Raw genomic sequence first — 25,403 nt, forward strand, 5'->3', positions numbered from 1 at the left:
GAGCTTCCTCTGGACACTCTGTCTCCAATGCTCCTTTGTTTTAGAAATTTTGGTTGGTTTCAATAACTGATGTTTTTGGATCCCTTGCTTCTCTCTTCCTTTGTTTTAAATTATCACTCTTATGTTTTAAATTCACAGATGGAGAATGAGCCCCTGAAACTTAGGCTTCCCACCCTCAGTTCCAGCAAAAGCAGAAATCCAGGCTTATGCTCATTCTCCTTTTCCCTACCTGTGACCTTGCTGTAGCCTCAGGTGTGTTTTGTACCCCACAGGACCTGTAAGTAATGAAACTTTTGTTCCAAGTTTTCCTGATGGTTATTGCTGAAGGTGTCTTGCAATCGTAAGAAACACAAAGCTGATTCAGCCCCAGCACTGATTATCTGTAGGCTAAGACCAGTACAAAACAAAAGAAGTAAAAGATCAAGTTAATGTTTTCAAATTGTTCTATTCATAATACTTTATTAATAAAATTTGATTAATTTTTTTACCCATATATTACAGCAGAGCTTAAGAAACTATAATCCATTTCCTATTTTTGTAAATAAAGTTTATTAGAGCAGAACTACATTCATTCATTTGCATACAGCTGGTCTTCAACTATTATTATTCCCTTATAATGATGATGACAAAAATTAAATCAATTCCCAGAAGAGGTCATGGTCTATATGGAGTTTGTATGTACTCCCCATGTGTGTGTGGATTTTCTCTAGGTTCTCCAGATTCTTTCCACATCTCAAAGAAATGCATTTTAGTTGAATGGGTGTGGCTTTATTGTCCCAGCCTGAGTGTGTCTGAGCAAACCCTGTGATCCAAGGGTGTCCTGTCTAGGGTTGTGTCATACCTTTTTTAGGTGGGACAGATGACTACTAGAGTGGGGAAAGGAAAATGTGGGAATAGGATGGAAAGTTTACCTTGCTCACAAAACGAGGAACTCAGCTGTCCTGAGAAGTGCAAAAACAAGATCACAAGATGGCCCAATGGCTACAAAAAAAGCTCAGAAAGCAGAGAAGTGAGAACCTTGAAATCCTGTGGGCCAGTCCTCATAACAAGCAAGGGGAATCTTGACATGTGAGGCAAAAGAGCATGTAACCCTTAAAATCTCCAACAGGCTCACAACAGTGCTCAGCCTGGCTGAGTTGCCTGCTTATGCTTTATGACAAGCGAATTTCTTTAAATAAACTACTTGCTTTGCTTAATTACTGTGCTGTGTCTCCCACCTGAATTCTTTCTCACAGTGTGTGACAGGAACCAGGGACACGGAAGCTCATGAACTTGGGTCTTCTCTGGCCACATCTTGAGCTGTCAGGTTAAGTTGACCCTGAACTGGAATCAGCAAGTTGGAAAAATCACCTTCCTAGTTTTTATTAATCTTTGTTAAATGAATGTATAGATCACATTTATTTCAATGTGTAATATTAGAAATGCTTTGGGACTTTATTTGTAAGTTTGGTGATATTTTTGTAACAAGAACTTTGCCATAGGAGCTTAACTCTTGTGTATATAAAGTAACCTATTGGAAAATTGGTTCCTTATATGTTGTTTCACTTAAAGTCACAATTTCCAAAATCTATCAACAACATTGGAAGTTTACTGTATTGTATTTGGTTATTTCATACTACAGTGGTAAAACTGAGTAATTGTAACCAAGGTCACATGTCCCACAATGCTTAAAATATTTATTATTTGTCCTTCACAAAGGCTAAGAATCCACCTGGTGCCCAATGATCAATCCAGAACATTTCTTGCTCACGTCCCTAATAAGGTCTCTTATAAAAAGCAATCTATAGTTTTTATTTTATTAAATAAACTATAGTTCCTTTATCTCAGGATAATAGTTTATTTTTAAAAATATTTATTTATTTATTTTTTAGAGAGGGGAAGGGAGGGAGAAAGAGAGAGAGAGAAACATTAATGTGTGGTTGCATCTCACGTGGCCCACTACCCAGGCGTGTGTCCTGACTGGGAATCGAACCTGAGATGCTTTGGTTTGCAGCCTGAACACAATCTGATAGGGGTTTAAGACTTAGGAAAATTTAGCTTAAGGTAAATAGTCATAAATCTAGCAAGTAATGTGTATGTTAAGTTTTTGTTTCAGCAACTACAGATAAGGCGCATCCTGGTGCCTGAGATTAAGCAGTTGACCTCCTGGGGCATTGGCTGGAGGCATCTGTCTCCTTGTCTGGAGACATCTGTACCAGGAAGAAGCAAGCGACTACCCTTCCCTCTTGGAGGCAACTGTTGAATTTCAAAGGCTTTCACTGACACCTTGTTTGCCCTCCCCCACCCCCCTTATAAAAGATCTGGCTGGGAAAGAAAGAGGAAGATGGTTTGTTAAGGTATGAACCTTCCATCTTCTCGGATCGCTGGCCATCTGAATAAAGCACCTATAAAAGATTCAATCACTGTCATTGCTTATTGGATTTGGTAGTGACGGGCAGCCCAAACGCCGGTGTCTTTTCCGGTTACAGTAGGACTTTGCCCATGCATCACAAAATAAACTTCTATTTAATTATTAATAATAATAATGTCATAATAATAACCTATAATTAATTTATTAATTAAAACGCTGGCTATGCTAATTTGCTTAAAATTTTCCAATAAACTAATCCATTTAATGAATATGAATAAAATGTTTGTCATACATCAGACATTACAATAAGTGCTGAAGATCTAATGAAAATGTGGGTTCTTGGGAAAATGCTTAACCTTTAATAAGCATCATTAATATTATTTTGGATTCTCAATTTTTACTTATAGCAAATCGCTTCTATAACATGACTCCTTGTTCAGTTATATAATTTAATGTCCAAACCTAAATTATCTAAAATAGAACCTATTCATGATGACCCAAATACATGCAAAAATTAAATTATTATATAGTAAAAATGAATGTTTCCATGATTAGTACTTAATTTAACTGATATGTACTTCTTTGTCAATCTGTATATTGGTATTCTTTACCTGTTTTAGGTATTTAGTACAATAGAATGTGCACCAATATCATCTTGTAACAGGGGGAGTGTCTGGCTACATTGCTGGCCGATCGGGGAGACCTCAATTTGAAGGAACTCAAATCTTGCAGGAAAGGTTGAACTCCTCCAGAGAAGGGAGGGACCACAGGCTAGGCTGCAGCATCTGGCAACAGTAAAAAAAAAACTAGTGTGTTCAGTGTGCAGCACCCTGGCAACCAAGCAGCGCATTGTGACTCAGCAGGAGGCTGGGCAAAGAGGCAGTGCCTCAGGGTAGCCCTTCGCTCACTGGAGCGCCCCTTAAGAGGGGTTGGGAAGTGCTGGAGGCAGCCTGGGATCAAAACCCAAAGCTTGAGTGTTATTCTGTTTCTCTGTAGATAAGTAAACAAGGAATGCAGCTTGTGACACTGCTGACATAGGCTGTGGGGGCTGGATGCTCTGCAGTGGGGCAAGAAGCTTGTGCCCCTGTGCGTAGCTGGGGAACTCCTACCCGCGTCTGGATCATCTTGGCCAGAGGAGGGACAAAGACGCTGAGTGGGCTGGTGCTCATGGTAGGCATTGTCCTAGAATTGGTTGGGATTTGGACACTCCCACAGCACGTGGGATTTTGAGGGAAAGATTTAAAACGGCGGAAGCACAGAAGATCACTCTCTTCCTCACCCCCATGGGGGTGGGGTGCAGAATGTTCTTGGCACCCACGGGACAGTGGGCTCTGCTCATGACTCTTGCCTTGCCCTGCTCACAAGGTCTGGAGTAGGCTTGCACCATGCCGGCAGCCATCTGGCAGGATGCTGCTACCCTTTCCCACCAATATCCGTTTGATGGTTGTGTGTGGTGGCAGCCAAATCCCAAATTGTCCTGCAACATTCTTCCTAGTGTTACTTTACAGTTTGGGAAAAATTTATTAACAAGAGAGAAGCTAAAAAGTAAAAACCTTTTATATCTTTCAATAGGTAGATTATATCGTAATTTGCATTTTTTGACCAATCACACTCTGTTCTTTTAATAACTACATTCATTAACTTTTTAAATTTAATTGTACATTTTCACAAGAACAGCAGTATTCCTAAAGATACTTTCTTAAATTAAGATAATTTATCGATTAATACAATATTTTTTTATAACATTGGAGTGTAAGAGTTGCCTTCTCCCTAATTCTCATGATTAAACACATTTCTGCATTCTTTTGACAGGAAGTTTTAACATAATTAAAAAGAAACTTTTGGTGAAATATAATTAGAAGGTCCTCTAATGATTTTGTTCTCAGTTCTCTATTCTTCATGAAATTCATAAGAATACTTGAGAAAAGCTGAGTTTAAAAATATCAATAGAAGCAGTTTGAGAAACTTGTCTCTATTTTAATTAATCTTACTCAAATAATATTAATTACATAAACTTTCCCTGTTTAAGTGCTGTGCTGTTCTAAAAAATGAGTTTTTGATAATCAGGTCATTGGTTCACAGATGTATGTATTTTTTTCCTAAATGTAGTTATTGAATGCCCACCACCTGCCAACACTGTAACCTGTATGGGAGACTTAAAGATAAAATGGTAGCCCAGAGAGGTACACTAAACAGACCTGTAAACACGATAGAGTGATAGACACCTACACCCTTATCTCCTTAGAGACATGTGGAATTGTTTTAATGTTTTCATGAGGTATTGAGTTTTGTCACTAAAAAGTACTACCAGTTGAAAATCTTCCTTATGTTTGTATCCTAGAAATCTACCAGTAATCTTTTCCTAAGCCTTTCTTAATTACTATAACTGAGTCATCATCAAACAAAATACTCAATTCTACTCTATGATAATTCACTGTGAGATAATTCTCCTAATATTAATGTTGTCTTTTAGAATGCTACTTACTACCTAACTAGCACAGCCAAATTTGAATACTAATGATTAACATTCAACACTTGGTATATGGCTTACATATAATTCAGTAAATTTTCAAATATCTCGGAGGTATGAAAAATTTCTAATCTTGGTTTGTGAATGTTAATTTGCCTGAAGATCCATGGCTCATAAGTAACAGCACAGGGACTGGACCCATGTCTCTGCCACTGATATGTTTTGTATAAATAGCACTAAGTCCTAAATTATAGAGGACCTATATGGAGAGTTTATAGCATACATTTCACGAAATTAATTCATTTAGTAATGGCATATCATGTACCAATGATGCAAAAGTAAATATGATCTCTACCCACAAAAGATCTACATTTTAATTGGAGAGGTAAGATGTAGTGGTAGCCTTATAAATGGAATAAACAAGTCTACCTGTATAATAATAATAAGGTTGTTAGGTAAACAGTAAGAAAGAATTATGTATATATAGTCTAGACATAAGCCAGAATATGAGCAATTTTAGTTTTAAATACAAAAATATAAAAAGAGTAATGTATACTGTGTTAAAGTTTTTAATATTGACAATGATTGGACATGCCAGGTTAGTGACTAGACAAACAGAAAGATGGGAATATGAAACACAGAGTTATTGGATATTAACCAAATAAGTGTTAAGGGTCAGTAGAAAACACTGAGATTTGGAAAGCTGCATAAAAATAAACAGAAAGAATCAAGCTGCTAACATATTTTCAAAAGAGCCTTGTTAACCTAGCAGTGCTTGCAAATTTGGGGTGTAAAAGCTCTGCTTGACAAGTACTATATGTTGGAGAAAACAAGTATTAGATTGTTTTGTAATACTTAAAAAAATTTTAAATGACAATCTAATACATTTCAAGTGATATGTTTTAAATTTTATTTTTTTAGTGTATGGAAAGATACTTTTGTGAAAATTTGTGAGATTATAGTTAATGAGCATGTAAAAGAGTGATTGCAAGTATTTGGTCTAAAAAAATTTGGGGAAAGAAAAGATGCTTAGCATAAGTCATAAATCTCCACACAGCAATACATGTTATAAATGGCTATGTAACTTCAAATTAAGAACTATGTTTGGTATGAATTAATTACTTTTACTGCCTACCTATTTCATCTTCAGAGCATCCCTATATCGTTTTATATATTTATATATATATATATATTTGTGCTCAGAATTATGTTTCATTCTATGAATCATTCAAAGAGTCCATAGAAAAGAATTTTGTCCTGACAAAGCTTTTATTTTTCTTGGAATGTCAATCATCTCTAAAATAATTATATTTATATTTTCCTGATATTTAAACTTAAAATCAGAATGGAGAATTTTAACAGCAAGCAAGAAACAGAAGATTAATCCTACCTTTTATGATTTGAATGTTTGTGTCCCCCTCAAATTCATATGTTAAAGCCATAACACCTAATTGAAGGTATTTAGGGGAAAGTCTTTTGGAAGGTAATTAGGTTTAAATGAGGTCATGGTAATGGGATTCTCAGGATAGCAATAGTATCCTTAAGGTAAGAGGAATCCTTTTTCCTTTTTGCCTGATCCCTCCACCCCCTACCCTCCCCTTCCTGCAGCAGTCATCCTGCCCTCTATCTGTGAGTCTGTCTCTATTCTGCTTGTTATTTTGGTTTGTTCATTAGATTCCACATGAGTGAAATCATATGGTATCTGTCTTTCTCTGACTGGCTTGTTTCACTTAGCACAGTGTGGTGATTGCAGTGGGGAGGAGGGTATAAGGAGGCCAAATGGTAATGGAAAAAATACAATAATTTTTTTTTAAAGATAAAAGGAAGAGACAGGAGCTTGTTCTCCCTGCCAAGTGAGAACACAGCAAGACATTAATATCTGCAAGTCAGAAAGATATTTCTCACCAGAACCCTACAATGTTGACACCCTTATCTCTCAGACTTCTTGCCTCCAGAACTTTTTTCAGTGACACTTTTCCTTGCTTTAATATTTTTGTCTTTTTCTTCTTTTGAAATGAGCTCTCAATTACAAAATATCAAGGTACACTAAAAAATGGCAGCCACTGGCACAGTATGGAGAAGCCCACAAATAAGGTCAGATACCAGCAGTAGGTGGCAAGAGGTGGGAAGTGATTGAAATAGTGGTTAACAAACATTCACAGAAAGCTAAAACTATCCAACAGGTTATGCCCTAATTTAGCACAGGTTACACTAGTCACTGCCTTGGTGGGTGGCCTCAGTGTGTTTGGATTCAGATTCTACACAGCAATACAATTTCTTCCAGTTAAGAATTCCTTGCTTGCACTGATCACAGGGTGACTGGAGGGCATCTGACCAGTCTATTAGTTTTTTTAAAATGCTGTTATAGACTTGACAGATGTCCTGAGAGACTTCAGGTACTCTATACTTCAGCAACGGCATATAATTGGGTTCTCCTGGCTGGGTACATAGCTCAGCCAAGATCCAAAATGCCTGTGGTGAGCTTCAGAGATTGGTACACCTGCCCTTCCACATTTATCTTGGCAATAGTATAGACATTGTTGTTTTGCAAGTTGCTGGAAACAGTGTCAGAACTTGAATGGCATTCTTTAATCTAAAATTAAAGTTCATTTTCATTGGGAATATCCTTCCATTTTGCAAGGAGGACCTGGCACTCCATTTTTCCATCTTCTACAAAAAGCACATTGAGTGGGGTGAGGCAGCTGAAGTAGAAGGCATCAATATTGCTTTTCACAGCCAACTGCAGGTTATTCAGACTTCCATCTTCATGACTGAGCCCAAGGTGTTGAGAGGCAGGGAGACATCAATACTCTGGTTTGGCATCAGTGGCATGTGGACAGCCAGAGGAGTGCTGGGGATTACACCAAGGCTATTCTTGTCAAATTGGATTGCAAAGTCTGTCATGTGCTGCAGAGCTTTGTTGCTGAAGTTCATTTCCCTATAGATGTGCCTCTGACAATGAGTAAATGTTCTGGAAATCTCCAGCCAGCCAGCCTTAGGAGCCACATATCCACCATGTGTCATGTCTATCCTGGTAGAGAGTTCAAATAGATCATTCAGATGACTGCTGACCACAGATGGAGTAGGTGAAGGAGCAAAGGTTGCAGGCACTGATGATGGGATGAAGGATTGTTCTACCAGTTTATCTAGTCCTCCTCCCAAGAGATCCGCTGCTCCCATCTGCATGGAGGACACCTATGGCAAAGTGACTGGGGGACTGAGGTCAAGGTTTGAAAGGTCTCCCAGAAGGTCACCTAAAGAGGGAATAACCTGAGGCTGCACCAGGTTGGTGGCAGTGGTGGTACTAAAAGGGCTATCACCAGCATCAGTGCTCCCATGATGTATTGGCAAGTGTTTGCAATGGATTCCAGGACTTCCTTCCACATATGTGTTGGGAGGTTTGTGGTACACAGATGCCAAAGAACCAATGTAACAGATTAGCTCATCCAGTAGTGTTGGCACAATAAGATCTTTTTCTCAGAGATCACTGGCTTCTCAGATAAGACTACTTCTTTGGCTGTGACAGGGTCCATTGAGAGAAACCACTAATAAATATAGCCCCTATCTCAAAGGCTGGATTATCAGAATCCTGTGTTGTCAAGCTCAAGACCTGCTGTACCAGCTCCTGTGTTTCTGATGGTTTCTTGAGAAACAGCTTCACTATGGCAGTATGCAGAGTGAGCTTCACCTGGGTGCTTTCATTCTGAAAACCCTCCAGGAAGCTTTCTAGTAACTTATATGCATTGTCAATTCAGCGGCATCTCCCACAATCCAAATCATAGCTGTTCTAACATCTGGCTTATCCAGTGAGTCTAAGTTCTTACACAGAATAGCAATGATAACTTTCATACTTGTTGGGGCACTCATGGAAGGTGTCCCTGATGACAATAATTGCTTTTTGGATCACATAACTTACTGTGGTCTGGATAAGATCAGGCAATGTGCTTACACAACATTCTGTAGATTGTTCTACCTTGCTGCACCATCCAATGACCCACACGGCTTTGTGAACAAAGCATCAATCTCTGTGGCATATTTGTTCAGTTCAGCCAGAACCTGAGCAATATTGCTTTGGGATGCTAAATGGATCATGATGTCTAACTTCTCTAGTGGTAACATAGATGTTAAACTATGAGCCGGCTTCTTCAGCAGCGTGTGGTAGTGGTCAGAGTCCTTTGGGTAGCAACTCTAGAAATTTCATTAGGACTTTTACTGCTGAAACCAACATTGCTGAGCTGTCATGAGATAGCTGGGGAGTCACCTGCTTGCAGATGCTCTGAGCCCCCTGATCATTTTTAGGATTATAATTGGACAGGCATTCCAGAATGAAAATCAGGCCCCATTCAGTGCACTCCTGGCCTATCAGCAACTTATTAATGTTCTATGGGTTCAGATCAAGTAAATTGCTATTTGGGTGAGATTTGCTGATTTCAGATAACACTGTATGGCATTAGCCACCACCATTGGATTTGAATCTACTAAAAGGTCCTGAAGAGCATCCAGAAATCCCTCATCTTTCACCATTTGGGCATTAATACCATGGAATTTTGCCTCATAGACTGATGCTGTTTTCTAAACATAGAGATCCTCATCCTTCAAGAACTTGCTGAGGACCTCATAGAGATATTCTGTAATCTTGTCCACCGGATGCTTTCTATGGTTCTGACTAACAAGGACTGAACCAGAGGATTGAGGTCATCACAATCTTTCACAAAGCTATGGACAGCCATGATGGCCAAGTCTGGCTGACTCCTGGCATAGTTCATCAGGCAGAGATCCACAAGCTTCTTTAGTGACAGGCTGTCAGTCTGCACACAGTTCACTACATCTGGAAAAAAAGCTAACATCCTTCCCCAAGGTCACAGAAACAATCGCTTTCTTCACAGCCCCCTTTCCCTTTTCTTTCTTTTTATTGTTGAGTTCAGTCTTTAAGTCAAAGATTTCTTCTTTTTTATTGGTCGTGAAGTACTTGGAGTCAGTCATGGTGTTGGCTCTTTAACCTGTACTGAGATAGCAATGCAAAAACTAGTAGGTAAAGCAAATGAGTAAAAAATATCTGTTCTAGCCTCCAGAACTTTGAGAAATCAATTTCTGTTGTTTAAGCTACTCACTGTACAATATTTTGTCATGGAAGTCTGAGCAGACTAAAACTTTACCCTGTTGCTGGCCTTCAAATGTGCTTTCTAGGCTTGAATATTTCCCCACTGCACTCAGGTTGAGAAGACATGTGACTATTCTTTCTAATACCAATATGAAAACTGAATTATATAAAATAAGACTTTATGGTAACATTCAAAATAAGGAGATACTTTGGGGGTATTACAAAGAAGTGAAGTATAAGTCTCTGCTTTTTGTTACTAATGAAATTCAAGAAAATATATTCTATGGTAAAAACAAAAAAGAGGTAAAAACATAACAAGAATTAATAAAGCAATAAATTGAATTAACTAATTTTTACCTGAGAAGAAAAACTAAAAAAAAAACAGATCAATAATAATAGGAACAAAATGCAGCATAATATTTAAAGTAATCAAGAATCATGCAGATAACTGAGTCAGTATGTATACCAGAGAAAATGTAAAACATAGTCGATTTTCTGTGGAAGAGAAAAGAACAGAAAGAGAAAACAGAAAAAAAAAGATATTATGTTAAAAGAATGTTTTGCATTAAGGCATTTCCATAAATCGAGATTGTATTAAAGAAAATTAACTGGAAGTGCATAAGCAGATATTGAAGCAGATAGTTCAAACATATTGAACTAGAATATTTCCCCATACATTAAGTATTTTTATTGTTGTTTTTTAAAAAGCTTTTATTTATTTATTTTTAGACAGAGGGGAAAAGAAGGAGAAAGAGAGGGAGAGAAATATCAATGTGTGGTTGCCTCTTACACGCCCCCTACTGGAGACCTGGCATGCCACCTGGACATGTGCCCTGACTGGTAAGCAAACCAGTGACCCTTTGGTTCACAGGCCAATGCTCAATCCACTTAGCCACATCTGCCAAGGCCGTATGTTAAGTTTTGGATAAAATAGACCAACATAAAGAGTTTGAAATGGAAAAATATAAATAAAAACTAACACTGCCAACTTCTTGTAGTGTAGGAAAGAGATTTTAAAATGTAAATGTACTCAACAAGTATGGAACAACATACTTACACTGTAGTAAAATATGAAGACTCAACAAGTGAAAACAAGAGGCAAAATTAAGCATTCACAGAGAAGAAATTATGAAACTAACCACAGTAATTGAAAACATGAAAGAAGAAATAATAAAAATAAAGTGATAAATTAGTAAATAGAATAGTAGCATTAAAGGTAAATAAAAGCTACTTTGATATCATCATTAAAACTTAAAATACTAAATAATTTGAGAAAAATATAAAATATACACATTTAAAACCAAAATTTTATACAATTACTATTTATTTACTAAATATATATATTCAGAAAGTTTTAAAAATTAATACAAAATAAAATATTTTCAGAAAATATAAATGATTAATAAGTCTTATAGAAGAAGTGGAGAATGAAACTAGACCTACCTTTATGGGACATAATAAAATAATACATTTAGTAGTTATATCAAATAAAATGTCAGCTGACTTTTAGCGTGTTATTTAAAATTTGCAAAAATGTATTTTTAAAAATATTGCAATGTGTAGACTAGTATACAAAATTTTATAAATTATTTTCTGAAACTAAGACAAAACTGTGCTATCAAAAATTTTACTATAGTAAAAAATAATAAAGATAAATCACATATTCAAACATTAAAGAAAACATTTTAATTTAAAATATATATTATAAAACTAACAAAACATACAGAAATACATAATAAAGTAGAATTGTTTTTTCTGTAAATTCTCAGACAGGATAATGTAATCAGTTTTTTTTAATGTTTTAATGTATTAAAATAATTTAACTCATTATACATTAAAAGAAATATATGATTATGTAATAGATATTTGATAAAATTAAATATATAGATAAAAGTTGTTAATAAAATATGAACAGAAGTATAAATTTTTGCATGTTATAAGGATATATATTAGTTATCCCATTTAATTCTAATTTGTCTGCCAGTGCATTAATCTTGAATTTTCACCCAATGTAATAAAATAATACAACTATTGTAAAAAAAATAAAACCTATTGTTCCATATTAAAAAAAAAGATGTTCTATCCAGGAAGGGCATAAACATTGATTCATATGCCTTCAGGATTAGTGACAGGTCAATGATTAGGTTAGTTGTACAATAAAATTAAATAATTAGTCATTTTACCATGTTTGATACTAATTTGTTAGGTTGATGAACTGAGTAATAAAACAGGTCCCCTTTCCACAATTAACCAAAATTTTAAATTTACAAAGATTGTTTATTCAGAAATGTAAATCCCAATATAATTCAAGCATTAGAAATATTCCTAATTTCCCCCCAAAGATAGTTCATTTTAGATGTCTTATGTTTGTAATAATGGCAGAATAATTTAATGAGTGCCAGTGCATGACACAGGGGTGGTCTGCTCTGTACAGATGAGCAGGTGGTCAGGTGTTTCAGCTGAACTTACATGGTAATGACATGGGTGGTGTGGGTTGTAATTAATGGATTATAAATGGCTTTGTCAGACGCTACTTCGAGCTATTAAAAATGTCAAACATTTCCTAGGACTTGGGTTTTGAATTTCTGACCAGAGAAACTCCAGCTCTATTGATTGATAAATAGATGAAAATGGGAATGTTAAAAACAAAGTTGTAGTTAAGTGGATAAGATCTTTTTTTTAAGAGTTTATTTTATTTTATTTTTTAGAGAGGGAAGGGAGGGAGAAAGAGAGAGAAAGAGAAACATTAATGTGGGGTTGCTGGGGGCCTGCAACCCAGGCATGTACCCTGACTGGGAATCAAAAGCTGATAAGGTCTTAAGTGCGTATTTCAAAATGCTGTTTATTACCCACCATGATTTTTTTGCAGATGCTGTGAGGCTAAGTTTATTTGAAAAGTTATTTTGCAACAGACTTAATGTAGGATTTCCTGGTAAACACGCTTTATTATTGATATTTTAAATTTTTAATGAAAATCAGTGAATTTTGCAAAGTCTAAGTCTTTGTGGAAATGGTAGAGTAAATGCATCATTTCTGCCTAAGTCCGTAAATTTTAGTTTTTCATGTAACATTATATTTTGTCTGCTTTTATATAAATCAATTTATTTTTAATAAATATAAAAAGGATAGAATATTGACAATCTACTTTTTCATTAGTTATATTGTTTTATAAAGGAGAAGTTGCCACAGAGTACAGATATAAAGATTTTGGAGGGATAATTAGAAGTGGAGGAGTTTCAGGGAACACACCTGTCCTCTGAGTTCTCATTCTTTCACAGTGTGGAGGAGCCTGGAGTTGTTTTGTACATGTCGTAGCCCAGGTTGAAATCTTGGCAGAGGGAGGTCAGCTTCAGCCAAAAGTCTAGTCATGGGAGAAGAACTTGTCAATGGGAAAGAACAAAAGATTAAATATTTCTAGTTGGCTGCCTAAAATAAGCTAGGTTGTGGCGGATACCGGCCAGCAGTCTCCATCTCTGCTGCAGATGCTCGTTGAAATACTAGAAAAACATACACAGAGACAACCAGGTCCTCTGGGGAAATGGGGACAGAATGGCCACTCTCTCTAGTGGAGAGCATGTAGTCTCCATTCCCAAGTAGATTTTTATTGAGAATACAGATTTAGTTTGTGGATTCACAGTCTGGCAGAAAAAATCAAAAGAAGTAGGTGACTTACAAAGGTGCAGACACAACCCCCGCTGTGATTCTGGGCAGAGTTTGGGGTTTTATCACTACAGGACCTAAAAGGCTAGTCTGGTTTCCTGCTTGTGCCTTCATATTCTAATCTAATAACATCTTCCAGCAAACAGATCTCACAGGATCTTGCATATTCTATGTCCCAGGCCTGATTACCCTGGGGGTCCGCAATCTCTGGTCTGGGCTGCAACACCCCTGCTATTTCCGCAGGCCCGAGTCGGGCAGAGGAGACAAAGGCAGCCAGGAGACTTGGATTTCTCACATCTAAGAACAGGGACTCAGGCTTTGACAAAGCCGAGGGGGCAGGTGTTGTTGTCCATCACCCCTTCATTTCCACAGCCCCGAATCTCTTCCCAGAGGCCTCCTTGTAATCATGCCTGTCTCAGATGATTCCCTCCATGGGAAATCTTAGCTATCATTGGCTAACTGGTCAAGCTTAGGAGGTCAGGCACAGAATAGCGTTCATGCCAGGGAAATTAGTTTTGTCTCCTTAGTGGCTCCTGGTCTGGAGGTCTCTCACTTAGCCTAAGTCATGGGGGGTTACAGCTTCCTGAGACCAGGCAGGGCAGTCCCCAACATCAGGTAACACCTCGTTTCACTATATAGCAGGACCTCCAGTCCAAAAGCAGTGCTGGGAGTGTGCATAGTAAGAACCAAAGACCACATACCTAGGCTCTGGGAATAGCCCTACCAGCCAAAAATTGGCAGTTCAGTTAAGTCAAATTTTGGAAGGGCTTTAATAATTTAACATCCATTGTGGAATCACAAATATATATTGGATAAGTTTCCATCTTGCCTTATATATTATATTATGTCCCATACTTTATGTGAGAAAATTCCTTTTTTTATTAATTTGATCTGAAGCTGTAATGGAATCGGAATTTGGAAGTCTTGGGAGTGGGTAATTACATTTGATATATTGGAAGTAGGCAAGTAATTTGTGGGTAGAGGACCAACTATAGTGGATTAAATATATTCAGGTGGGGGTTCTCATTCTCTTTCCCTTGAATCTTGGTTTACATGTGACTTCTTTGAACAATAGGGTGTAGAAAAGTGGCTCTTTCCCACCCTGGCCTTTAAGAAGCTGGAAGCTTAAGCCTCCGCGTCCCTTGGACCCTGATATGCCCTGCATGAAGTTTGGAAACCCTGCCAAAGAAATGATATGGAAAGGGCCAGACACTAAATGAAATGGGAGTTTTTCAGCCATCCATGTATGAATGATGGGTGTGTACATAGAACTGCCCTGGAACCTCCAGACCATCCCAGTAAGAGTCTAATATCCATACAGGACCCTAGTAAAACACATGGAGCAGAATTGTATAACGAACTCTGTGCATTCTTGACCCACGAGAAATGTAAGATATGATAAAAAGTGTAAGTCACTAAATTTTGGGGTAGTTTGTTGTACATGAACTGATAATCAGTAAAAATTCTCTTCAAATGAATTCAAATTTTCATCCAATTTCAATAAAATCCCATTTTGTGTAATTAATAGAAATATCTTATATGGAAGAAATGTGAAATTCAAATAAAATGATATTGTGAAAGCATATTAACGAAGAAGTACAAGGCCATATATAATATGTATTATAAACTTTAAATAATTTAAGAAAGTTTGATGGTGGTGTTATAAAAATCATCCGGAGCAAGAGAATTAAACCAAGAAAATAGAGAGATTTCAGCTTACATAGTTGAGTTTATGAAAAATTTGTCACTGGTGAATAATTCTTTCATGAAATATCTTGTATAGCACTGTGAATCGGATACACATTTCCAAATTTGCCAAAACTGAAACACCAAAAGAACTAGAATATAATGTAGCTAAGTATTAGCTTGGAATTTTTATAATTATTTAAAAAGTATATGTATTCTTGTATTTTAACTTTCTAAGCTACAAATTCTGTGTGGGAAGGAATCACATATTTGTCTTTTTTAATCTCTCACAGTGATTATGAAAATTTAATATTTTAAAATTTTATGCTTCTAAACACAAATGTTTCTTATAAGATGTATTAATGCAATTACTTAGTAACTATCTTGGTTTTTACTATTAAAACTTAGACAATTTCCTCTAACTGGTGTGAGAAAAATTTGCATGCAATCAATTTTTGTTCTCCTAAATAATCTTGCTTCCAAGAAATCAGAGTATGGAGAGCTGTTCTTCCAGTTAATGTACTGTCATATAGTAAAAACATATAGTTTCCCATAGGCAAGGGTTCATGATATTGTCAATTGACATTTAGCAGCATTTACCTCTTGGCTGACAATTCTCCATTTTGCATAATACATTTTTTTTTTCTTAAATAAAAACTAAAACACAGGGAAATCTTCAGTTGGCATGTCCCTGTGGGATGGCAGCATGATCGACATCTACGTAATAAAGGCAGATTTCTAATGCACCAAGACAGCCACACTTCCACACTCTGACATTTTCCCACACCCCAGACCTACATGCTGAATGCTGACTGATGAAAGAAGAAAAAACAATGCATCATGGAAAAAAGTAGCATGAGAATACATAACATTAAGTACAGTTGCCATATGGTATATCAAAAAAAATGGTTTGACAGTTCTATTCTTTTTAAGTACCTAAAATACCTGATGAAAAAGGCCATATATTCATGTTGGAAGGAATTTTTACTTATAGGCAATATTATAAAACATTCTTTAAATCATAGACACTGGTTATGTAGGATTTCAAGTAAAATTTTTTATTATCCCTGATACATTGGAAGCAAAATGATATTTTCTCCAAATTTCTACTGAATAATAATTTTAAGTGCATAAATGTGAATGCTAGTTGTTTAAGTGAATTTACATTTTATTAAATTCATTCTAGTGTTACTACTGCCCTTTGCCTTCTCACACATGTTCACAGTAGGGTTAGGGGATGGAGCTGAATATTAGACACCTTGAAGACACTGAGCAATCATTGAAGAAGCAATCACAAGTTTCTTAACTGCCACTAAGGCTTAAACTCACTCATTCATTTACAGACACAATAAAAAATAATGATGGAGTATCTGCTGCTCATAATTATTCAATAAATGATAAGAATTCAATATTACTGTAGTATTTGAGGAGGTCACAATTTAGTGAGAGTTTAAACCCAAAAGAATTGTATATTCGAATACTATTGTTTTACTGAGGATCTAAATCAGATGTAAAGAAAGCGATACAGAAAAAAAAGAGGAATTTAATCTAATCAATCATCTTTGCCAAAGTTTCCTTAGCAATATCAATGATCTGAACTTTAAAGCTGAGCTTTGGGAAAACTTCAGTGGGGATATATATATATATATATATATATATATATATATATAATATGTATGTATGTATGTATGCTTATTCTATTTTTTCACTGATGATACTATAGAAAGGAGGGGGGCTCTCTGACACACACCACTGTTGCTACAGGACACAGGTATAAAGATTTGGGGGGAGATCATGTATAAGAAGAGAAGTTGCAGAGAAAAATAACATATATGCATACATATGAAATCAGAGGTGTTTCAGGAGAAAAAAGCCATAAGAAAAGGCAGTATTTAGCATAACTATGCTGAAGAGCAATGGGCATTGAGAACAATGCTTTGAGGAGATAAAGCTGTGATATAATTGAAGACAGGCAATGGAATTCCGGGACATTTATCTTTACTCTGCACTACATTTAGTTTTTTGGTAGAAGTGTGACACTTTCTGATTTAGGTTTAGTGGTGGGAAAAGGATAAAATAACAAAGGATTGCTTGGAATTGTAGAATCCTGTTGGGGTTTATTGTAGAATCCAGAGCAGAGATAACAAGCACAAAATTTAAGGTGCTGGGAATTGGGGTTATAAGAAGGGAAGGATTTACTGATGATGCAACATATTCAAATTTAAGCAGTTGAGAATATTGCAAAACCATTAATTGAGTAATGGTACTCAAGTCTACAGGAAGAAATGCTGAGTTTTCTTTGGGACATGTTGAGATTATGGTAACTTCATACTCTTTGTGTTAACTGGAGTATGGTGCTTCAGAGGGCAACTACATGTATGCAGAAATCACGAAAACACGAACACAGATGTCATGTGGGAGATGAAAGTAACATGGAAGAATGGTGAATTAAGGAGTGAAAATGGGCATGATTAAACTTCAAATGGGGGTGGAGAGATAGACTCAACTCAAGGAATCAAGCATATGGCTTGCAAAGTCCAGAATACTAGGAGAAAGCTGTGCTATAGAAACCAAGAGTGAACTAAAGGTGGCTGATGGTAAATGCTTGAAGGACACCAAACAGTTCAAGTTACAAAAAAGGTACTTCTGTGTTTTTGAGAAGTCAGCTTTATCAGAGTTTTGAAAATAAAAATCAACTGTCAAAAGGTTGAAGAGTGAAAATGAAGTGGTAGAAGGTGATTTTAGAACTTGCATCCAAGTAAGTTGGAATTTAGGAAAACAGAAAAGACATCTATAGCTTGATAAACGAGTTGATCTCAAAATATTCTTTCCAAATGAAAGTAAAAGTTGAACATATTTTTATGTCAAGAAAGTAGCCAATGGATATCAGTTTAATGTTTCCTGTGATATATTTATTATAAAATTACCAAAAACTAATTTGTGCTTATTTTAGTCTTATGACTTGCTCTTACTTTCTTATTGTTATTTGGAACTGTAGTAAGTGAGTGAAATATAACTCTAGGTTAGTATACATTTTGTGGGTCAGATAAAACATTATTAAGCTGTTGTAATCATTTCTGACTTCCCTGAGAAAACACATTGTCATTATGTAATGTTGATTGGCTGGTGGGATGGCATTACTTTTTCAGTAACTAGGAATAGTTGTCTTGCTTAATCCTCATGTATCTTTCTATGGTAGGAATTAATTTTAATTCTATGTAAAGGGGAAAAGAGATTGCTCAATAGTAACTTCATCATTTGGAATAAGAACAAATATATTTTTTGTCATTGTTTTTAGCCAATTTGTGGTCTTTTATATTACCATGTTATCTACAGCAATATATTTCTCATTATCATATTAAATGAGTTCAATAAAGACTCATTCATTCATTGTTATCCCATAACACCAAAGTGTTTAACGCAGCCTAAAGCTCCCTAGTCACTTCCCATATACAAAGCAGTGAGGGACTAAATATTCAATAGTTTATTGTGTATTCTTTTTCTGCACTCTGGCTGTATATTTATTTGTAAGAAAGACATTCTTACTTAGTACATATAATATGCATCACAGAACTAGATGGCTCTATAGGATTTGTAGTATGAAGTATCCACCCATGTAATTATGACTTTTCTTTAATGTTATTCCCATTATTCAGAAGATTACTTTTGTTGGACTGAATGATATCCACTGGTGCAGTGAAACTTTGTATTAGCCTTCTTTGGATTTCTACACCTCAATGCATGCCTGGTCTGCAGGTTTAGCTTGTTCTATTGTGCTTCAGTGTATTTGTCATCCTGTGGTTTCTCACTGTTTTGGTCATTTTGAAGTACTATAATGCTTTCCTCCCTGCCAGGACATTTCTTATAATGTTTCATCATCAACACAGTTTCTTGTACTCTCAGAGAAGGTAAGATCATATATATATATGCTCTGTAACTATGACTGTATTTTTAGAATCTCATATATACACTGTAACTATAACTGTATTTTTAGAACTGCTATTCTAAAAATACAGAAGTTCTATGTACTGTTTTTGCTTGGCTGCCTAAAGAAGCACAAAAAACAGTACATAAGAATTGCTGCTTGAGATTGAATATCTTATTTGTTGTGGTGTCATAGAAAATTAAGTCCTTGATAGTCTGAATGATGTTTTGTGATGATGAAGATGATGCAATATGTCTCTTCATAGAATGAGGGGAGCAGAAACTGGTGGAACAGGGTGAATAATCACCCAGTTTTGTAGTTGGGAAACTTCGTTCTGGTGATTCTATTGTTACTAAAATATAAGAAATTAAAAAGAGTTTTTAAGAAACTTATAAAACTGACTTTTTTTCTTTCTCTTTAAAAAAGAGTGTTGGTCCCATTTTATCTTATCTTACCTCAGAGCAAGTAAAATACCCTCTCAAGAATAAATTTAACTAAATGTGGATGGCCATTGTTTTAATATTTATTCTTGGTAAACATCTGCAAAGCCTGTTGCCTTTTCATCGTCTGTCGCCTTCAAGGACTTAAACGGAATCCAGACAAATAAATGTGCATGATTTGACATTCTGTTTATATTTTAATTAAAGTTTGGGTTTTGATTGGCTAAACTTTAAATCTAAAATAAAAGTAGCATATGCAAAGAAATATAATTTAAGTGAAAGTGTTACCATAAAAGAGTACATTGGAGCACCAGCAAGTCTCCCCCATCAGTCAAGATGGTGGAAGGGGGAGGTTCTTATACTGAACATGCAAAAATCTAGCAAGCTAATTGGATAGACAAAACAGTCCTCCCTCCCCCATACCAGGTTGGGGGTGGGATTAGGGGAAGGCAGGCACCTGAGCCATAGAAGTGAAAATGGTGCAGAGGCAGGTGCTGGACCAAAGAGGCCTATTATTCTCCTGAGGAAAGAAGTGATTGGTTGGGAGATGGACTCATCCCAAGAGTAGGAAAGTTTGGGAAGTTGATTGATCATTTTGAGAAAGAACCTGGTATGCCCCAGCTGGAGCTAATATAATCCCAGAGTAACAAACAGGTTCTCTGCTGCCCACCCTGTGATGCACTTGCCTATATATTCTCATGTGCTCTCTTTCCCAGTAGCACATGACCATGTGTCTCCATCAGCTGCACAGCCTGTGGACATGTGGGATCCACACACAGGCTCCAGGAGGGAGCCTGAAATGGACAGCAGCCAGGTATAAGCTAAACTACCTGGATGTGGGCTAAGACTGCTTAGCAGCCTCCTGTGGGCTCCAAAGGACTGGCTGCACTTTAAAATGGAGCAGGAACTCAGGACACCGACTTTTGTCTTGGTCTTGCCGAGGATGTTTGGATGTTTTCCATGGCAAAAAGAGGAGACACTTTTTGAGAATGGAGTCTGCCATTCTCCCAGGTTGTGTAGTGCCTGAATAAAATCTCTTTGCTTTTGCACCAGCATCTGTCTCACAAGTTTGGCTTTTGTGAGGACAGGCAGCTGAACTTCTATTTTCGTTCAGTGAACTTCTATTTTTGTTCAGTTACAAAAGTACTTTTATTTTCTTAATCTACACTGAAAAAATATGCTCTTTAGATATACAAAATAACAATTCAAATTTTCTTCAATGTTCACTATAAACATGAAAACCATAATATAATTTATATTCTGCTTTATTTGTCTTTTCAGCCAATAAATTCACAAATACTCTATTTTCAAAAAACCAATGAAATATGACTGATATAATGGTTACAAATACATATGTTATTATTTTTATAAGGAATATGAACTTGGAAAAAGTACACTTTCTTTTGTATACTTTTTGTATATCAAATATTTCATCACAATCCTAATAAAGAAATGTAAGAAAAAAGAAATAAAAGAATTAAAATGAATATTATGCTTATTCTTTGGGAAAGTATTATAATTGTATGTTTATAGGGATATAGAATAAAAATAGAAAATCACTAGGTGTTAGCATGTGCTTTCCAAAAATCAATCAAATTTATAATACAGAGTACTTTAGGATGCTTGTGTTATATCAATATTTCTTACAGTATCTTACATGTAATAAATCCTTCCTACTTTTGCAATTTGGTGAAATTTTTGTCATATTAATGGTTGATGATTACAAAAATATATAATAGACACATTTCATTGCGATTTTACACGTCTTTGATAACAATGCATCTTGACTATTTGTTCATGTTTATCAAATATTTGTAGTCTCTTTGTGGTGAAATCCTGTCTCACATTTGCCTATTTATCAATTGGATTTCACTAATTTATGGACACTTAACATAGGATTTTTGTATTATAATGAACTTAACACCTTTTCCTGCTGTTTTTTATGTGAAAACTTTCTGAACTTGGCATGCCTTTTTATAGTTTGTTTACTTGTTTGTTTTAAGTTAGGTAATAGTAAAATTGCCAATAGTTTTTCTGATATTTTCTATCAGTTCAAAAATTTGTTTTTATTCATAACATAAACATTTAATTTCATATTTAGTTCTTTTCTTTTTTAACTAAATTCTTACCAAGTGTTGCTGCTTATAGCTCTTGGATATCTCAGGTGCTTTTACTTCTCTCCATACTTCTTGTCATTATAGTTTATTTAACCTTGACTCTTCTATAGATTACTGCATCAGTTACCATATTGTTCTCCGCTTCTTTCAATCGATTTTCTATGTTTCAAATTGAGTGACCTGCTTATTCTATTCTGATACTTAAGATCTTTCCTAGTTTCTAATGCAGAAGCAAACTTCATCTCCTGGCTTTTGTAATTACATGTTTAGCTTCATAACTTTGTTTCCTGGCATTTTTTTTTATTTCATTTCTTTTCTCCAGATGGAATGTCTCTTAGTTCTTTTTTTAAAAAAAGACTTTACTTATTCATTTTTAGAGAGAGGAAGGGAAGTAGAAAGAGAGGGAGAAAAACATCAGTGTGTGGTTGCCTCTCTAGTGCTCCCTACTAGCGGACCTGGCCTGCAGTCCAGGCATGTGCTTTTGGTAATGGACCTGGTGACCCTTTGATTCACAGGCTGGCACTCAAACCACTGAGTCACACTAGTCAGGGCTGTCTTAATTCTTGAATGCAATGTCTTTCTCTCTTCTGTGGCTTTTCATAACGTCGTTCTGATAACTATCATTCTCATGCATGTCGACTTCTTATCCAAGTTAGTGCTTACTCAATTCATTCAACCAATATTTATTAAGGGCCATTTTGATGAAAATAAAATTAATATTTAACCTTTGAAATTTACAGTCCAATAGAGGAGACAGAAAGTAAAAAATGTGTATGTAGATATACAATTATAATTTTTGACAAATTTCATGAAAATAAGATCGAATGAAATAGAATAACAAAGGGTAAATAATTTATATTAGAAGAGAGTTCAAAAACAGCTTTTGAAAAAGTGAGTTAAAATTAGAATTGAAAGGTTAGTAGTAGTTAAGCAAGATAAAAGTAGAATAAGAGTATGACTGTGATTCAACTAATCCTTAAGATACCACTGTTTCTGGGAAATCATAACTGCCTAAATTGCTCAAAATCTGAGCTCACAGAAAACCTTTATCTTTCCTTATCATAGTTGTTCCTTATCATAGCTGATTATTAAATAATAAGTGTGTGTTCTTCTATGTGACTCATGGATTTATTATTTTCTTTCATTTATGGCTGAAGCACCTGATCATAGCCTTCCAAGCTTGCATCTTTGTGTAGTATGAAAGTCTAGTTGCTATTCATAACATTTAATACAGAAGCATTATTCAAATGACCTTTCTCAATAGTTATGAATTCTTAATGGCAGTGTACAAACTTTCCTATTTATCACTGGTCACTGCTAAAGGCCAGAGACATCATGCTTTCTGCATTCACAGCAGCTCCTGGCTAGTTCCTTGCTGATCTAGCATGAAAAGGTATATATATTTAGATTTGATTACATTTCATAAAATTTTCTGTTTAGCTGCACCAGGTAACAGCAATGAACATGTACTTACAGATCTAAACAAAGCATCTGTCATTTATGCTTTCTGTTTGAAATTAAATATCTTAAAACTCTATCTAATACATCACAAATGTTCAACAAGTTGTTTTTTTTTTGCCACCTCCCACCACCTCAGCCCCCATAGTTTTTTGTTTGTTTGTTTGATTGTTTGTTTTCAGTTTTATTTTAATCATTGTTTAAGTACAGTTTTCTGTCCTTTACTCCCATTCCAGCCCACCCACCCATCCCTCCCCACCTCCCTCCCATTTCCATCCCCCTAGTTTTTGTCCCTGTGTCCTTTATATTTTAGAAATGGTTATATTTTAACTACATTAATAAAGTTGGCTATATAGGTATAATCTTTTATAAAGCTGCTCTGACTTTTCTGTAAGCATCGTCTTGTATCACATTTGCTGTTTTCTGGATCCAGCTTGTTCTTCCTCCCAAAACCTGAATGTCTCATCCATCATTACATTCAAGTGTCTGCTTAAATGCCATTTCTTCAATGACACTTTCACCGACCACATTATTTTCTATAGCATACTCTGTCACCACCCATACCCTTCATTTTTCTTCATAGACATAATCCTAACACTCTAAGATTGATAGAATAAAGTAAATGGATAAAAATCAGCATCTTTTTTGGACCTGCCACTCCTCCCTTGCTGAAGATATGTTCTATATGCTTTTATTCCAATAAAAATTTCAACCTTACCTTCCTAAGATTCATTAATCACCTTAAGCAGTAATATATTATATTTCTCAAAAGTACTTTCAAACACAGAATTGTCCATTTCCAATGCTTCCAAATGCTTCATGTGTCAACTGGCAGAAGATGACACTATCCACCAGGTATTCCAAAGTGCTTTCTCAAAACTTAACAACCCTATTCTACAAGTGAAGGCTTATTCTCCTTCATTCTTCTCTATAATAAGGTGCCTGTTATCATCTATTTCATAAATCTAACTCTGGATCACTATCAGACAATTCAAATGTCCTTAATTTGAGGAACGATATATTATTCTATCTTTGTTCAGAGTTCTTTAATTGACATGAATTCTAATTTCACAGTCTTTGGCACTGCCACAATCACAGATGTATATGTAGTCCCTGAGAAGTGGATACAGGACCATAAATTAATGGTTACTTAACATTATTTCTTAAATCATTGATCATAGGCCTGTAGGCCTGCTGGGTTGTTTAATAAAGTGTCTTCTGAGTATATCATGCTGCTCATCTTTTTCAAATTCCCGAAGAGAGAACACTGTTCCTAGTACATAGCTTTTTCTTCATCTTTTCTTTTTATTTCTTTGGCAACTGTGCATCTGCAAAATCACAACTCTCTGTACTTACAGCTCTGCTGCCTCTCTCCAGAGTCTTTGGCTATGACTTCAGTAATCCTCTCCAAGAGATTCATTATTACTATCTGATCATCTGAGTGAGCAAACCAGGCATATGGAAGAGTAGGGAAAACTGCTCTCTTATTTGTTTTGGGTTTAAACAGGCTCAGACTTGAGGCTTACTTTTGACCCTTAACTTCCTTCTGAGACTCAGGGCTTATCACAAGATTATCAAGATAGACATAACTCAGTACTCTGGCCAAAAGGGCAATGTATGGGAACCTGGGAAATCTCTTGTTAATAAAATTAGGGATTAAAGTGAATTATTATTTAAGGTCTACTGTCAAGCATAGCTTTTCTCTTGTCTTTATGAATATGTTCAACAGTAGTGATCCCTTTGGCCTTGAAGAGATAGGAAATGAAATGGGCTGTTCTTCTATTGGGTGTTCCTCAGCTTTATTGATCAGAATTGAGGCAATTGCTTATTGGGGTTTTTTTCACTTTTGCCAAAGTCTGCAGTTATGCATTTTTTAAAAATATATTTTATTGATTATGCTATTACAGGTGTCCCATCCCCCCCCCCTTTATTTCATCTGCCCTGCACACCCCCTCCGACCCACATTCCCCTCTTTAGTTCATGTCCATGGGTCATACATATAAGTTCTTTGACTTCTACATTTCTTATACTATTATTAACCATCCCTCTGTTTTCTACCTACCATTTATGCTACTTATTCTCTGTACCTTTTCCCCCTCTCTCCCACTCCCACTCCCCTGCTGATAACCTTCCACATGATCTCCATTTCTGTGATTCTGTTCCTGTTCTAGTTGTTTTCTTATTTTTGTTTTATGT

At 35.8% G+C, this 25,403-nt stretch overlaps 1 pseudogene; it reads right to left on the minus strand.

Annotated features, from left to right (window-relative positions):
• Positions 1 to 7,031: 7,031 nt before the first annotated feature.
• LOC114508813 lies at positions 7,032 to 9,919 on the minus strand (annotated as a pseudogene).
• Positions 9,920 to 25,403: the final 15,484 nt, after the last annotated feature.

The sequence above is a fragment of the Phyllostomus discolor genome, chromosome 11, assembly GCF_004126475.2.
Source record: "Phyllostomus discolor isolate MPI-MPIP mPhyDis1 chromosome 11, mPhyDis1.pri.v3, whole genome shotgun sequence".
Classification (NCBI taxonomy): Eukaryota; Metazoa; Chordata; class Mammalia; order Chiroptera; family Phyllostomidae; genus Phyllostomus; species Phyllostomus discolor.